Consider the following 18,615-nt stretch of genomic DNA (forward strand, 5'->3'; position numbering starts at 1 on the left):
TATCATGCTCTGGGATTTCTTAGTTTTTTAATTTGTCAGAAGTCCCTGTGGAATCTCCCAGTTTCACAGAGATGGACCATACTCCTCCCCTAACTTCTCTCCACTTCTCATGTAGCTTACTCCCTCCCTTCCCCACACTAGATCCCTATGCAATATCTAGCACATTCTTCGTTTCCCCAGATGAACTTCCTACTCTCCTGCTTCCTGCAACTAACCCTGTTGTGGCTTTTCATATCAGGTCTATCCACACTCATGTCTGCATTGCGATGGCCATGCAGATGTCATAGTCTTTTCTTTTGGTTTCTTATCCATGTGAGCTAGGCACTACTTGGGGTTGATAGTATACTTATAGTTACCAAATAGTTCCCTCTGCAAGCTCCACTTCCAGCGAAGGTAGTCAGAAACACTAGTCCTTACAAAAGCCATCAGATTAAACAAGTTTGGAGGCTCTAAACCAGGCCTTTTTGGACATATGATAATATTGATTTATGAAATGTTTGTGTTAGGAACGTATCCAATAAGTGAGATCCCTTTTGGTTTGTGCTTCTCCTCCCCTCCAATAAATGTCAACCAATTCAGCTTAAACTTTTCAGAAAAATTATCCCTTGCCACTAAATCATGCTTGTGAAATTTCAAGTGCATTAATTTAGTTTTGAGAAATTGTTTGTGTGTGTCAATCACACATTAAAATGGAAGACTCAATTCAACATAAGGAAAGACGGATATGTTTCCATAATTACTGTAGTGCTTAACAATGTCTAGTTCTTTGCCATCTGTTGTGCTCTCTTCTGTTTCTTCTACATAGAACTAGACTAATATCTTGTCCTCTGTCTACTCTCCTAAATCCACATTTCTTATTTTTGTTAGTATTTTCTGGCTAGCAATAACAATGATACTTGACTCTTATGTAGTGCTCTGTATCTTCAAGACACTGTAGAAGCATTTACCAATTGTATACCAGCTGGGGTTCGGCACAGACAGCAGTTCCATCTTCATACTGGTGGTGGCTCATATTGATCCTGACGCCATTATCCTCTCAATTGGGAAAGAAGTTGAGAGAACAACTTTACTAATCTCTTCAAGCTGCTGTGCTTGTCCTTGTCGAGTTGAAATGTTGCTGTTCTGTTCAAGTGGATCAGTGGTTCTCAGACTTTTGGGGGCAACTGAGCTATGCCCATTTCATCCCACGCAACTAGGCACACTTTAATCTTCAAGGGAATTTAAATTTCTACAAACCCTGGTTTCAGTGAGTGGCGTTTGAAGCAGTCCAGGGTCCACTGTGACTGAGTTAAATAGGCAACAGGAACTGGAGCCAAGATTTTGAATTGGGCTACTTGCCCATGTAAGGATGTGGGATGGATCTGTGTGAGCTATCTGTACCTTGAACCCAGGCATGTAGGAATAAGCAGGGCTATGTGCCTGATAACTTTCTCTCAGGTGGGCAGGGAATGGGCAGACCCTGGGCTCCACCCTCATTTTTTTTCCTGGCCAGAACAGCTGAGCCATCACAGGCATAAAGAGAGCATGAAAGCATTTCTGGCTTAGGCTAGTGTGAGACAGAGGGCTGTGTCTGACTCTCAAAGCCTCCCAGGACTGCTCCTGGGCTGGAGCAGCTTATGCACCATTCCTCCAGGCTGTGTCTAAAGTCATAATCTCCTGCTCAGGAGTGTAGACTATCAGTACTGTTCCCCCTGCAAAACGAATCCAATCCTGGAAGATTTTGAGCCACGATCCACTCCTATTGACCACTCAGGTTCTTGCAGAAAACACTAATAGGATCAGGCCCGAACACATCAGCCTGTGCTTATATGTGAATATTCAAACCAAGGTCTTGTTCTGAGAACATTAACTTTTCAATCCCCATCTTCCCTTCACACATTTCCTCAACCTTTTTCTGTCAAAATAAAACCTCTCAGAACAGTCTCCCCCACCCACCCAAACCCATAAAACAGTCTTCAAGGACAAAATTGTTTACAAACTCATTCTTATGAGTCGGAACTGCAATTAGACAGGGTTAAATAGCAATTCTTACAGCTATTGTAAAACACTGCTAATAATTGCTATACAGATTTAATGGGAAAGACATAGCAGCAGCCTGGAATTGGTAATTATCGTGACTCAGGTTTCTTGGCCCTGCTCCCCAAGCTGATTGGGTGATTTAGTTTTGACTGTAAGATAAACAATCTAAAAAGCAAGCAAGGAACCCTCTCCCCCCCCCCCCCCCCCAAAAAAAATCATTATGATGAGAGAACTGGACTCTATGGAATAGCAGAAGAGAGAAAAGACAGAGGAAGGTGAGGTATCAAAAAAGAAGGTTAAACTCCACAGCTTTTAATGTCCTCCTGCGCAAGAAATATTGACTGTAGCCCACTGTAAGAGTTTCACTTAACCACGTTTTCAAAAGCTTTCATAAATATTGCAATAAAGTGAAATTCATTGCTAGCTAAACCCTAATACCAGCATAAGCTTATTTATCATTCAGATGACTGAGCTGCAGTAGAGAAGGAACAGAGAAATAGTGTAGGATTTATACTGCACATCTTGAAATATCTTCTTGAATGAGGTAATAAAGGCCACCCTTCATATTTGGTTCTAATGGACAATAAACAATAGGCCCAGAAAGAAAAATAAGGGTAGCAAAATCACAGAACACTTTAGGAAATTATATTTACACTACAGTCATTTACTATTTTGTTTTATAACAAAACTTTTCCTGTGAAGTACAGCTTGCCAGAAATTTTACCATAAGGGAAGAAATTGGCAGGTCTTTGTCCAAATTATTAAAACACATTCTTCATCACAGAACACTATTTCTAGGACTATTGGGCCAAATTATGAGGTCTGGCTAATCTGCACAGAGTGCAGGATAGGAAGAGGCATGCAAAGATGGCATAAAGCTCACCCTGATCCTAAGGTGTGTGCATGGCTGGTCCCCACAGAAGAATTTAGAGGAACCCTCAGGTAGCTCTAATTTAAACTGCTTCTAAGGGGCCAGAACACAATTTGAGATTAATACAGCACCGGTCTATCTCAGTGACGCGCTTTATCCTCTGGAACATTGTATTTGGTGTCTTGCCGAATCTGGTCTCTAATCATGGCTTTAGTCTCCTGTAGCATGCTAGGTTTTTTTTCCTGCTTTTGACCGCACAAGAGAAACATATAAGACAAAACCTATCTAGCAACTCACTGCCAGGGATGCAGTTTAACTCCTTGTTTGCTGTGGATGATTGCAACATCTAAGACCAACAGCGAAAGAAGGGACTGTTATGCTACCGTTTGCAAGAAAAAAAACTTATTTTGCCATGTGATCATTCTTCTGCTGGGTCCCATCTACCTATCAAAAATGGCTTCCAACAGATTTCCAGTTGAAGCTTCAGATATTGATTTTCACTGATTAAAACCCTAACTAAATGTTTTTGTGTCTTGGCTACTTGAGTGAAAGCTACTCTCCTTGTGGGATATCATAGGAGTAATGAACAACTGAGACACTCAAGCTAACGTCCTCTTGAGTTAAGCAGAGAGGGCTGGTAGCAGGCTAAGTGGTTTTTAACTTTGTAACATTCATGTCTTCTTGCTTTGCCAAAGGCTGAATTTGGTTACCTTCAGAACATGTAGGGAGACTTCTGTGTTTTTCCAGGCTTTTTCTGGGGATCTGGAGTGGCTGGATGAGGAATAGTTTGTTTTTGGAAGTGGAAGGGGTTTCAGTTTTTTGTAAATGTTTGCATAATATCTGGTACATTGGATAGAACTGATAGTGTGCGCAGTGCAAGACATTCTCAACTACAAGACATTCTGCACATCCACAAGGACTTGCCATCTAGAACTGACTATGTCTGAATTGAACTTGGGAGTGTCATTTTTAACCAAGATGACAATGAATGTGTCCTGTGTATGTATAGCGAAGAATGGGAGACAGGTAGTCTATATGAGAGAAGTGGTAAATACTGTTGTGTTGTATGACTACTTTCAAAAGGGAGATAAGGATGTTTCCTGCTTGGTTGGCTTGGCCAGTTATGACTCTATTTAATGTCTTAATCAAAAATCTTTCAAACAAGAGCCATATGTTGGATATTAACATTTAGCAGACATGTTATGAGCTACCAAAAAACCACAGCCATGCAAACTTTCAGATTATCCAGGTTCTCATGCCTGCATGAATTTCAGTGTAGGATAACTATTCACCCTGGACATGTCTAACTTCTTATGGTAGCTTTCGTGGGTGCTATGATGTCATGTTTGTTTTATTAGCTCTCAAGTAATAAACTGTTCTGAAGGCCTTGATGTGCCAAAAACATTACATGGTTGGCTAAAAACTCTCCCCCTGCCCCTCCCAGCCAACCCAAATGATTTTTAAATTTTCTGACTGAGTTGTGAAGCTGCTTGGTGAAATAGTAAATGCCATTGCTGCAGTACCTCCTCCCTTTCCCCCCCAGTTTTGAATCAAAACCAGCATTTTTGGGAGTTTTCATAAAGACTTGATGTTCTGAACCTTTTTATGTATGTACTGTGTTAACTGATGTTCACAGTTAATGCAGTTAGCACCACCTGAAAATCCTGTATGCATGATATACAGAATCATGATATATGGTACCAAATCCTTCTGGCTCTAAGGCTCACTTGAAGGAGCATTTTGGTTGTCAGTGGCTCTTTGTTTTCCCTCCCTGTGTGCTGTTTCAGAAGTAGGATCACCTTAAATTTCGTACCATCTCACTTGTTTTCATATTTGTAGAGCCAGTGAAATGTAATTCTGCTAGTTAAACTGTCTGTTATTACTCTCCTGAGAAGACACTTGAATCAAATTGACCCCTTCCCGGGTAATATTTACAGTGTTACATCACCGTCAGCTCTCATCCTCTTCCTCATTGGCAATTGATGAGAAATAGTTGGAAAGAAAGCAGAGGTTTGTATGTAATAAGAATGTGAAACAGTCACTTTCAAAAGTATATTTCTAGGGACACAAGTTGTAGTTCAATTTTTTTTAACATATCTAAAAATAGGTGGGTGAAAGGGAATGTATGCAAATTAAATATTGCGTTGAATCTCTATCACATTGCATAATGTCATCAGTACAATTTCTGATAAAGCAATTTCTTTCTCCTCCCTCTCAGCTTATGCCAGCCAAGGTTTTCTCTTGGAGGGAAGTTTGGTTAAATGTCCCTTGCTGCATCCCCTAAAAGAGTTTTCTCAAAGTTAATTAAATAATCTAACCAGGCAATTAGAGCCTGATGCTGCAACATGCTAAACCAGCTCCATGGGAGATGAGGCCATTCAGTACCTTCTAAGGTTAAGCCTTTTGAATGAAAAGCAAGCTGCCTTTTTTTGGTCCTCTTCACTTTAATTTACAGAGAGATTAATGTGCACTTTCAAGATCCTTTCATTGAATTTCTGTGATGACAGTATACAAAGCATGTGTTGTTCAAATATTCTTCTGTCCTGATACTGAGGACTGGTCTACACTATCATGGTAAATCTATCTAAGTTACACAACTTCAGTTACGTGAATAAGAGAGTACTCTCCCATCGATTTAATGTGTCTTTACCAGACCTGCTAAATTGACACTCCCTGCATCAATTGCAGCAGTGCCAATCTACCGGTAAGCGTAGACGTGCCCTAATGTAGTCCATCTTCCCTTTCCACTCAATAGGTCTGCCCACACAAATATTTTGTGAGATTATATCAGCCTCTGGGATACCGCACGTTACAGACCCTGCTTAGCAAAGATATTTATTATACTGAAGCCCATCTTCTGGGACTGAAGTTGCACTGTGCAAGAGGCAGGACTTCCAGCAAGCAGGGTTATACATTTTCCTTTCCTGTAGCTTACTCACAGGAAACAGTGGATAAGCTCTTGGAATCAATATGATAGATATCTATAAAACCAAAGGTCACTGCATCAGAGAATGTAACATTGACATGACTTGTTCTTACTCTCAGCCCTCAGTATTGCCTTTTCCATTAACTCACTACTACACCAATATTAGAACGTAAAGACCTCAGGGATGTTTAACCCTCAAGTAGGTCCGTTTTTGGGCTTAGCAAAATGGTAAAAATCTAGAATTTTATGGAACAGTTCCAACCTTCTGCTGAACTAGAGCATTTGGGATTTTTTTGTTAGTACAGTGCTTTTGTTATTTGTTTTTTTTATTACTAGACTATTCATATCCCTTGCATACATTTTTTTTTTAAAGGATGTGGATCAAAGAGCAAGTGGCAGTGGGCAGAGGGCTTTCAGACCTACACTTTTCAGAGTAACAGCCGTGTTAGTCTGTATTCGCAAAAAGAAAAGGAGTACTTGTGGCACCTTAGAGACTAACCAATTTATTTGAGCATAAGCTTTTGTGAACTACAGCTCAAAGTGAGCTGTAGCTCAAGAAAGCTTATGCTCAAATAAATTGGTTAGTCTCTAAGGTGCCACAAGTACTCCTTTTTTTTTTCTTTTTTTTTTTTTTGCAGACCTACACTGTTTTCTCTCACTTTACAAGCTGCCCTCCTTAAAGATTGCAGATGTCATGAGGTAAGAATGAATCTGTGGCTTATGTGCTTTAGGTTGCAATATACCATATAGCTTTTCTTTTGCTGTTCCAGGGTTCTCTCAAGCCTGTAAAGAATGAAGCTATCAACTCAATTGATAATATTTTTATCAAGTGAAAGAATCCAGCATTGGCTCGCTAAGCAGCTGAAAAGACTAGAATTAGCCGTGTGTGTATGTGTGTACACACATGTGGCTATGCTTCGGTTTCTTTTACACTGTTCTTCTCTTTCAGTAAAACTGCAAAGTGAAGACACTTTATAGAGCTGGGTGAAATATTAATAATGAAGAGTTAGCTTAGTAACATTTACCTGTTTGAGTTCTTAAAACTTTTGTAAAATCACAATAATTTTTGTGGAAAAATTTCCCTCAAAATGAAAGATGGGTATAAAACCTGAAATAGAAATTTCCCTAGGGGCTACAGGGCCTGTAGAAATGAACTCAAATCTCTGCAACTCTATTACTATGGCATTTTTGCAAATAAATTCATGTTATGATGATTATTCATGAGGAGCTCAATTCAAGTATTTAAAATTGGTTTCTTTTGATTGGACACAACCGGAGGCATGTGTATGATTCTGTCCCCTGATTGGCTGAATGTAACTTTTTAATTATTTTTTGATTGCAAATACTTGCTACTATGAGCTTGATATTAACTTTTTATGAGTGTTCTGCCATATCTGCTTTTGTGTTCCATCTGTGAACAATCCACAAGTAAATGTATCTGCCAGAATATTAATGGAAACTGAGCACTGTAAAAGCACAGTCAGTTAAAATATGACAGAGATGTATGAAAGAAATATTTGCAGAAATGTTTTTGAAGGATTGACCCATCTTTCATCTCCAGCTTTTCACACGAATATCTCACTACCAAATAGTGAGAAATAGTTCTCAGCCTTTCCTGCTGACGGCCCATTGCTGCTCATTAAACTGATCATGTTAAACTTTTCCAGTGGTTCCAGCTAGCATACAAATATTGGGCTAGTTACATTGTATAGGGCCTGTAGCGGGGTAGCTACCCTGCTCCTAAAATAGAAGGGGTTAAAAGCAGCCCTGGAGAGGGCTGTGGCTGGGGATGGCTGATTTGGGAAGCAGCCACAGCTGGGCCACGCCCCAATCAGGCCCAAGCTGGCCTGTATAAAAAGGCTGTGAGCCAGAGGCCCAAGGAGTCTCTCTCCAGGCTGGGAGAGAGCAGGGCCTGGCTGCCTGCCTGACAGGGTACTGAGGGTGATGCAGTGCTGGGGAAGGAGCAGGCTGAGCGGGGGCGCTCCAGGCTGGCAACTCCCCAGGCTGTAGGGCCTGGTCCAAGGCCCATAGAGGTACTGGGAGGCAAAGGAAGGCAGCAGGTCCGAACCCCTTAGCCTATGATGAGTGGCCTTTACACTGCAGTCTGCCCCAGGGAGCGGGGGCTTGGTGATGACTGGCAGTAGCCCAGAATGAGGTAAGGTGGGGATAGTGGGTTGGGGGTTCCCCAGGAAGGGGAGACCCAGACCCAGAGGCAGAGTGTGGGGGTACCGGGGTCTGTGAGGGACACGGGGGCTAGAGCTGTGCAGATCACCAGCCTGCGGAGGGCGCTCCACGCTGGAAAAGGGCTTATTCCCAAGGACGACCAGCAGGAGGCGCCTCTGGGGTGAGTCCGCTCCTTTAGAAGGCCCAAGAATAATAAAATGAAAGAGTATTTTGCACATGCTGTGATTCTTGTGTCTCTTGGGTGTGGGTTTTTTTTTTTTTTTTTTTTTTTTTTTTGCCACTTCTGTGGAGCTGAGAACAGAACTGGAAAATTCAGTAATGCTATTTTTTTCTTTTGGTGCTGTGCTTATATCAAGGTAATTTATTTAAAATCTTATTATCTAGTTTCATCTGTTTTGTGACATTGATTCTTATTGCTGTCTTAGACCACCAAACTGGAAGCTTTTGAGCTGAAGTAAAAGGAAACACAAAAGCCCTCCATTAAGATGATAAATATTCAGATATAGTTAATTAGTATGATAACCTGTTCATAAAACAGAATTGTAAAATGAGTGAGATCAGCCCTGCAATTCCATTAACCACATTATAACTCTTTATATGATTTCTCCCCTCCCCCCCCCCCCCCCCCCCCCCCCCCCCGAAGAAAAGGTCTAGCAAATGTGAGATTTCAATTTGCTTTGTCATATGGTGGAACTCAGCAGCGCCACATGCTCCTGTGAATATTGTGGTTTTCACAGTGGGAGATTTTTTTCTCTGCAAATTTGTAAATTAAAATAATTTCACCTATGGCAATCCTGCACTAGAAAAATGCCAGTGACCTTGACAGCAGTTTTCCTTTCCTTTTTTAAATTGTTCCTTTCTCCATAACAAAGCACAATGGAAAACATGATAAAAGCCTGACATGTGGTGTGTGTCACTTTTACTGGGCCTCATCCCTGTGCCAAGTAGCATTCTAAGGTTAGACCGTAAGACTTTAGTGCTATCTTGAAGTGGGAGGGTGTAATATAATAACAACAGGAATAAACCAAATCCATTACCTGCTCCATTGTAAGAGGGGGAGAGACAACAAATAATGTAATAGGTCGTAAGATGGCCCGGTTAAAACCGTACTTCTTGTGATGTGCAGGCACACTGGGGGAAATTATTTTGTCTGTCTCTCTCTATCCTTGCACTTACAAACTGATTTTATCAGAATTTTTAATGTCCCTCTCCTTCTCACTTCTATCCCTCGTTACTTTTGATCTTTACTCAACCTTTTTTATTTTGAATAACACCAAATAGAGATAAAATAAAATACTAATGTGAGGCCTAATTCCCTACACAGTTACACTCATTTTACACTCATGTAAATCTGGAAGAGAGTGGGGAATCAGGGCTATTGCATGCACAATATAACTGATTGCAATTAAAAAAAACCTGGTGTTTATTTCAGTGGCATTATTTGTATTGTTACACTTGAGATGGTCTTAGCATTGCTTAAACCCTTATCTCCAATAATTTATAACTCATCCATAAACTGTTTGTCAGATTGTAACATCTCAGTCTCTGAGTGAATGCTTCTAATATTGAAGAAAAATCCATCTGACCATATGTCCAGTTGTGTTTATTTCCTTCCTGGTTAATATACATGAGTATGATGAGAGCACCGTATTTAAAACTGTTCTGGGTGTCTGAATTTACCCACGAAGATTGCATTTTCTTTTCTTTTCATTCCCAATAGCAGAGAAGGACTGCTCCCACTGTACATATTTCCACTGGCCACTTCTCTCCTGGTTAGGGAGAAGTATACTAAACCTAATTATTATTTATGATAATACTCCATATTGGGCACAATCCTGCTCTAAATGGGAGCAAGACTGGACCTTTAGTCAATTTGAGAATGTGTTTGTTTATGCCAAAGAGCCAAACGGATGCCTAGTCAGGGCCCTTGCCAAATCATATGCTTTTTCACAAATTTTAATACTAATGTGTAAGATGGATGATATTTAATTTACTATATGCACTGTATCTGTATTCTACTATTGTAAGGCTCAGCTTGAGTAGGGGGCCAGTCTCACTTTAAATGCAATGATCTCACCGGACTTAGGCACATAAAATAGGAAGTAAATAAATGGCATCCATATTCTTTCTGCAAAATCAAGGCAACTAGTAAGTGACATAAGTGGCAATTATGGAGAAAGTAAAATCCATCTTGTAAACAGGATCAAATTTTAAGCTGCCAAAATATTAGTAGTAAGAAGAGTAAGTAAAAAATCCTAGGGCTGCTCTGTTTTATGCCAGTGAATAATGTTATTTAAGAAGAGTGTCAGGATTAGATGGCTGTAAACCACCTTTGCATGCTTGTTTTTAGCTTTGTCGAGCACGGCTCAGACACAGCTCAGGTTCTGTTTAGTGTGGGGCACAAGCATTTTAGGACGCTCTGGGGGGAGGGAAATTTAGCATTGACTTCAGAAGAGGCTGACACAGCTGAAGGGGGAATCTAAGCATGTGGTCAAAGGCAAGGGACCTGCTATGCTCCTTCCCAAAAGACGCTGCAAAGAAACTGACTGCAGTCAGCCTGAACAACATAAACCCTAAAGTCCTGAGTAGTCCAAGGCCCAGTAGCAGTTATGACCAAACAAAATCCAGGAACAACAGAGGTAAGTCTGAGAGAGACTCCATCCTTAACTCCTCATACATTTGTGCTTTTTCTTTGTTGTTTCCATACCAATATGAGAGTTTAGGACCAAATGTCAGCCTTAGCTTTTGAATACATACTGGAAATTGAAATAAGAGAGGTTGTGACATTTTAGCTGTGAGACCTTTTTTCTGGCTATGGAAAAATAAAACCATCTGCAGCTAAACTCGTTCTTATTGTCACAAAGCCAGAGGAAAGCCACACAGCCAAAATGTCACCTGAGAGTGTGTTTTCTGTTGTAATTGCAGTGCATTTTTTGTAGTTCTTTTTTATTTATAAGGGGGAGAGGCCAAGGTTACCCTTGCTTAGCTTTTTCTCCTCAACACTGCTCCTCCACTTCCCATTTCATGAACATTTTAAGGATTATTTTTGAGAGTAGTGGGAATGGTTAATCTGGCACTCAAAGAAGTGGCTAGTCAATACAGTGGTCTGAGACAAAGAGTGCAATAAACAGAGGTACTTTGCAAGGTTCCCAGCAAGGTCTTATAGTGCCTCTAAATATTCACAAGACCATTCCTGCAGTGTAAGGCCTTTCTTGTTCTTGAGCAAAGACTGATAGTTGCACTGTTCTGATAAGTCATTTTTTGGTCAGTGTTGAGGGGAAAACTTCCAGTAGGGCACAGTGACTCCATGAAACTCACTTTCATTTGTGACCCAAACGAATGAGCCCAGACTTCTAAGTGCAAGGATTTTAAATTCACTATGTTGCATGTTTTTCTGCTTAGAGAAAGGTCTTATCTATGTTTGTATCTATACAGTGTATTAGCCATGCATCCCTCAACATAGTACGTAGGCTTATGTGTAAACTTTGTTACACTACTACTCATTTTTTTTCATGGAAGGTTGTCACTTTCCTTACTCTTAGCAGGACCATCCTAGTTTACTCTTCTGTACCTTGATTCCCCCCAATATGTCATCTTTGATCTCTTCTTTTTTTGCCCATAATTGTAAAAGCAATGGATTTTTCAGACCTCCTGCCCAGAGAGCTGTTTTCTTAGATGCCTTTCACCCCACTGAAGTATTCTGGGGTAGCAACGCATCCTTTGTCAAAAGCCTGACCTAATTTGGAAGAAGGTGGTTCTTTTCCCATTTACAGGAACTGGGCTTGAGATGGAACATCCTACAGAACTCGTAAGAGAGGCCTGCGAGTTTCAAGATGAACCAGAATAATCCCGTGTCAACACAGTCAAATGTGGCCTTGATAGACACAAACGCAATGTGAATGGAGCTCTTGATATGTGTTGAGGAGAACGTTCACCTTGATGATGACCTCAACCTCACTGACATCCATTTTGCCAATGACATAGTGCTGTTTGTCAATTCAATGGATGAGCTCAGTGTGGCACTTAAAAGCCCTGGAGAATTCAGCAGTAAAACTTGGCCTGAAAATCAATTGAGGTAAAACCAAAATACTTCTGATCAGTGATTTTGAACAAGCTGTAGATTCTAGCATCTAGTAACCACTCAGTCGAGTTTGGCAATGATTTCACCTGCTTTGGCTCTGTTGATAACATGGGCGGCATCAAGAAAGAACTTGAAGACCTAATTGCCAAACTATTGTCAGTAATGGGGCATCTCATCAAGAAAGTCTTTTGCAAACCAAACACCCTGATAAGTAGAGAAACAAAGTTGAGGACATAAAATGCTTTAGTGGTCAGTGTTCTGACCTATAGAACTGAACCAGGGCCCCTCACTGTCAAGATGGAAAGGAAATAGGACATGATTCAGATGAAGCATCTCCAAATGATCAAAAGCTTCTAATGTTACAAAATCAAGTCAATTGAAGAGATCCACTTACTAACTAAACAGGTCCTACTCTCTCAAATGGTTGCCCAATGGTCTGTAAGGTCATCTGCTCTGAACGCCTACTGACTTCGCTGTGAGATTTATCTTTGACTTTAACACAGTGAAAGCAGGAAGGAAAAGACCCCCCCCCCAGGAGACTTAAAACATGATCATTGGATGATGTCTGCAGACATTTGGCCCTCACAGGCATCCTACTCTGTAGTGCACCAGATTTGGCTCAGGATAGAAATCATGGAGGCATATAATGCATTCAGTGGCCGCTATGCTGTCCAAGTGGCAGCAGGAGAACTAACCAACTTTTACCCTTGCCAGCATCTCTGCAGTCGGGGAGGAAGTGCAGGGAGAAGGGATGGACATACATCTCCCATCTATTTTATTTAACACTTTTAGAAAGCTGGGACTCTTATACAATAAATCTACCCCTTCCCATTCAAATCTGCTGTGAAATTTCTATGCATCCTACACAGCTTTATTTCTCTCAGTTAAAGGACTGTGCAAACCAGTTGCTTTGTGCTCTAGCAATTGCTTCATTTCATTTCTGAATATCAGTGCTGAATTCCAGGTAAAGTTAGAACAGAGCTGAGCGTCAGTTTGGTGACATTTCTAGAATCCACATCACAGAACCCACCACATAATGTGCCATAGTTGACAAGGACTGTTAAAAAGAAGCCTCGGTTTTGAATATCGGGATGTGATGTTTTAGTTTAGAGCTGAGGAGCTTTGACAAAGCTCTGAAGGAATCTTCCACAGCACCTGTCTGCAATATGTTTGGCTCTGCCTGTGGTCTCTCACTTTTTTGAATAGAATAAAGCCAATAATTCACAATGAAAAGGGAAGAATTATGAGGATGGTTAATTGCTAGAAAAGGAGAGTTGTTATAACTTCTAATTTGCCTGGTTCACCGGTTGGAGGTTACATGGGATGGAATTGCTATAATGCTGTAATTTAGCCTATAACCTTAGCATTAGCTTCTTCTGATCGCAGAATATCCCTGAATAGATCAGTTTCCTCAGATATATTTGTAATTCAGAAGTGTTTGATGGAATATTTTTCTGGTGAGCTTTCTAAGCAATGGATGCATTGTGAACAGAATAATGAATATTCGATATTCATGCTATATTGTTGTTGGTCAGGTAAGTCACATGGTATTATTTCTGTTCCCTGATGGGCGAGTGTGAATGCATTTCGAGAGTGACTGAGAGTTCAAAATTTGGTCTCTGTAAATATTTGTGCATGTGACTATAGAATTCACTTTCCAAAAATGTTTGGCAGTAAAACTGGAACATTTGAATGTTCAAGTAAAGTGAACACAAAAGTGGGGAGAAAGTGGCCAAAACAAATTACTTTAAAAAGAGTAATAAATAATTATTTGCAGGATTTTCGTGTGGTTTTCATCCAGCTCTATTTATATGAAAACCTAGTCACTGACTGAACCAACCAGCCATACAAAGTAAACATAGTTCCTAGTACCTGTATCTAGGACCCTTTGGATTTTACCTATATTGCTAAGCATTTTCCTAGATATCTAGGAATATCATTTACTGCATTATTTTCTGGAAAGGGCTGGCCATATCCCCAGGGAAAACAGGTAGACACCTGGCAGACAGATTTAGAGAATACTTTGTAGCAGCTGGATGTAGTGATTGCTCTAAACCCATTATTCATTTTGCATAATTATTGACCTTTTTGCCTATGCTCTCCAATGAGAAATTCAGGACATTTACGGTACCACAGAAGAATAGGTGATTCTCAGTCTATTATAGTTCAGGGGCTTGTCAGCATGTCCATTATAAATCCCTATATTCAGAGGTTTACGTGTCCCGGTGGTAAAATTTTGATTTGGGCTACAATTTAACTGTTAAAACTCTGACTTTTTTTGAGGCTACTACCCAAATGAATGTTTACAATAATGTAAGTGTATGTTTGTGTAAGTAACTCTAGCTATAAGCAAACTTGAATCTTTGGAGCTCTCTCTATTCCACTTGAGAGCTAAATTACTTTGCACAAAGATTTGAAGAAATAACTTGAAGCTTGGTCTCCAAAGGTGAAAGGGCTGTTGTGCATTGAAGTAATGTGCCCCAGAGCCTGGTTTTCCTATGTTTCTAATTAAAGCTAGTTGAATAATGGGGAAAAATGAGAGTAATTTCTATGCTGATTGATATTATACATTTGTTGAATAAATTATTTGCTGCATTTATTAGATCTGTGGAGCTTTTTGGAAAATTAACTCTTCGGGTGTGAATAATTTGAGGGAAAAATACCAAAATTTGTCTGATAAATTATTTGCAACAAATAACTTGATCAGCTGTATTTTTAACATACTTCTGGGTGTTTGCTATCACAGTGTACTGTGGTGTGGCACTAGTTATGCAGGTTTAGAGCCCCTCTTCAGGCTGGCCACTAGAGGGCATATAGCAAGGTGGAAAGAGTCTATTTAAAACAAGACTTAGATAGTCTTACATTCACCCAATGATGGTGTTCTGGGTCTCTGTAATCTCTATATGTGGAAAATTAGTGGCCTTCTTTTCTGATCATAGGTTGTTGCTACTAACAATAAAATATCGCTGTGCAAGGTTGTGCTCATGCCAGTGTGGCAGGCCATTGTGTTAGCTTCCCCATGCAGATCTCTCTACACATCAGTCCTGGCCTGAAGTGCTCCTTGCTATTCCACTGACTCCCTACTAAGAATGCTAAGTCAGCATTGTCCGAAGGATAAATATAAATTAAAGAATAGGATAAAATAGTGGTTTTTAACCTTTTCCATGCAGGGACTCTTCCATCTGTCTTGGACAACTCCTAGGCTGAGAACCTTGGGATAAAGACAACCTGAAATTCAGGCTCATTTATGGCCTAACCCAGGATTTGAACCCATGTCTCTCAGTACATTTTCCTAGCCAGTTGTTTCAACCATGTCAGCTTTCACGTTTTCATCCCTCTACTGGCTCCTACTTCTCTACGGCATCAAATATAAGCTACTTACCTTCACTTCCAAGGCTCTCCATGGCCTGTCCTCACTCTGCCTATCATCTCTCATTCATTGCTGAGAAGTTAATTCCCACCTCCAATAGGTCCATGATGCCAGCCTCTATCACCCACTTGTTAGAGTTTCAGACAAGTCCTTTTGTGCTTTCTCCTGTTCTGCCCCTTACACTTGGGAGGAGCTCCCCACAAACATCCGCAAAACGGACTCATTCTCCTCCTTCGAATCACTCATTATAACTTTCCTTTCCCATGAAGCCTGCAAATAAAGTAACAATTAGGCTGCTGGTGTGCTGAGACCTCTGTCAATCACGCTGACCGGTAGTATCATATTGTTCCCTTGTACTGCCCTGTCTGTCTGTATCTTGTTGTTCTGGGTGTATACAGCATCTCGCACAATGACGTCCTGGTCCATGACAAGGGCTCTTAGGCCCTATGGTAATACTAATTATTATTATTATTAATAATTAACTCTGTATTGCTCTGCCCTGATTGTGTCGATAATAACTTTAATCCTCTCTCCTCCTTTATGTTTAGGAAATTCCTATATAGGATAAAATTCTTATTTACAGAGAGCCACAGTCTTCTTGGGCTCTTGTTTAGTTCATTTATATCTCTCTCTGTCTCTGAAATGTTTTTACTTCAAGCAATTTCACAGGCTGCTATTGGCTTTAAGATAAGGAGTGACTTTCTTCAAAGGTCTCCAGGTAGTAAATGCAGCCTGCCTTAGCTTCTGACTCTGGAGACCTAGGTGTAAATCTTCTCAGAGGCCAGCTGAAATCATTTCCCCAGAACAGTGCTGCAGAGGCAACCTCATTCATATTCCCTCAGAAGAGATTTCATTTCATTAAACTGTAGACTTGACTCTTTCACAAAGAGGTCAGGAAAAATGCTCCGTGCAGCCCTCTCTCCCTTCAGTAATGCCATCACTTCTTTGATTTATAGCAGCTGCGCCTTTATGAGCCATGAAAGGGCCATGCAGATAGACTCCTCTTTCCTGTGAAATTAGGAAAAGCAGATGAGGGGATGATATGTGTTTATGGGTGTAAAAATGGCAAGCACACTCCATCACAATGTTGTTGCGATTGGGTATGATAGGCCATTAGGGACTTTTTGTTTTTAGGGGAGGATTTGTTTTTATAGAATTGAGTCTTTTCTCTATTATTTTTGTTTAATCCCAAGACTCGAGTATATGTGTATTTTATTTTTGCACAAACACAGCCTGAATTCCAGCTAAGTTGTCCCAGATAATTGGCTCAAAAAGAAAGCTGAGTAAGGCTATAAGATATTGTAAACCAGCTCCTAGCGGTTTGGCTCCAGACTTGAATCCTTTAATCCTAAAACTATCTCTCCAGTGCTAAATGGAACATTTGATTGTTTTTAGTAAATATTCCCCAAACCAAAGTCATACTACCATGATGTTGAGGGTCCCTTAATCTGAAACTGCAGTTCATTTTCTAATAGCTATTCCTCTGGTGTTGCTAGATCCCAAACATACACTCATTCTTGCCCCAACCCCCCACTTTTTTTACTTAGGTGTCACCCTTATGCACTTATAATAATTGACTAACCCCGATAAAGAGACCTTTGCTGAGACATGGAACAATTATCTTCTGTTATCTTTTCTCAGGAGCAACAATGAGCTGATAGCACTCCCTAACTAAAACAGGATTTATGCTTTAGACATAGATCAAAGTTAGGTTTTTGTTTTGTTTTTTTAAAAGGATAAGCAAAAAGAGGGAGAGAAAAGCTTTGATCTTGCAACACTTCTACAGGTATGCCATGTTTGGTGCCATGTTCGCGCAATGTGACCTATTACACATGCTTGATATGTAAGTATTCTAATGAAGCAAGAAGCAGTTCAGTAACCCACCTGGCTGTTTGCGTCTTTTTGTCTGTGGCATCTACATATGCTACTTTGGAGACTAAAGCCTTTCTCTTTAGTGTTTGCCACTTTGCCCCTTTATCTGCTCTGTCATCTTTTTCAAGCTGACAGGGTCCTGATCTTGTGAACTCAGAGACAGAGCAATGGCAATTTAAATGATGCAGCTCCTTGTTAAATAAAATAATTCTAGAAAAGAAGAATACATAACTTTTTTCTGGAAAGGGAGTTGCAAAGGCTTTAATAATAAAAATCCAAAACAGGAGCCTTATGGGCCAAGACTAGCAATAAGTCCGCATAATAAGAAACGTCTTGTGAACTAGGACCCCAAACCAGATATCTGATAGTGCTGATTAAATTGCTAGTTATGAGTAAGACATCCTACAAGTGTAACCATATTTCCTGTTTATAAATTGTTGACAAACCTGCCCTGATTTCTAGAAAAGGATTAATTATTTTCAAGAATTTGCCTAATAGTTTCTAATACTAGGGGTCACTCTTAGTTTCCAAACAAGTTGTTAGTTTAAAAGTGGGTTGTTATATATGCAATCATCAGCAAAAAAAGACTTTATAAGGTCAAGTGTTCAAAACACCACGAGGGAGGTTGGTTCACAAAGGTTGCTAGAGATCACTTTATGTGCATGTAATATAGAGTGCCTCTTGCACCATAGTACAGAAGCATCTGTTTAATTTCAGTGCTGTACAAGTTTTTGGCATTTTCATTGTCAGCACATGAATGTATCATACACCTCGTTTTAGACAATAAAATAGACAAAGCTTGAAGACAAATTTTGAGGGCCAAATTCTGTGGCTCTAATCTAACCCTCATGCAATCCCACCAATGTGTGGTATCAAATAGAAGTTCAGAGTAGAGATGGGGTGATCTACAAAGGTAAAAGAGCTAAACTTTTCCAAAGTTGTGTAGTGGTGGAAGGGCATTGATCAAGTGGGTTTGGATTGTGCCCATTGAAAACATGGGTAGTTGGCATGGTTCTTGGTCTAATGTTTTAGTCTGGGCTCATAAACGGGGGTTCTGTACAAGAGATCTGATTTGTGTATGTCGTCTTCACTAACCTCCCAATGACCCCCAGATAGAATTGTACTTTGCTAACAACAGCGTCCGCAATTGTTATGCCACAACACATTTTTTCCATAAATAGACCAACTATTACTCATTCCCCCCCTTTTCCTTCTTTGCTTCAGTGCCCTCACCAGACCCTTTTTACATTAGAAGGGGGAAAAAAACACAATCTGCCCCCAACAAACGGAAA

Source organism: Chelonia mydas, chromosome 5 (assembly GCF_015237465.2).
Source record: "Chelonia mydas isolate rCheMyd1 chromosome 5, rCheMyd1.pri.v2, whole genome shotgun sequence".
In the NCBI taxonomy this organism is placed as follows: Eukaryota; Metazoa; Chordata; order Testudines; family Cheloniidae; genus Chelonia; species Chelonia mydas.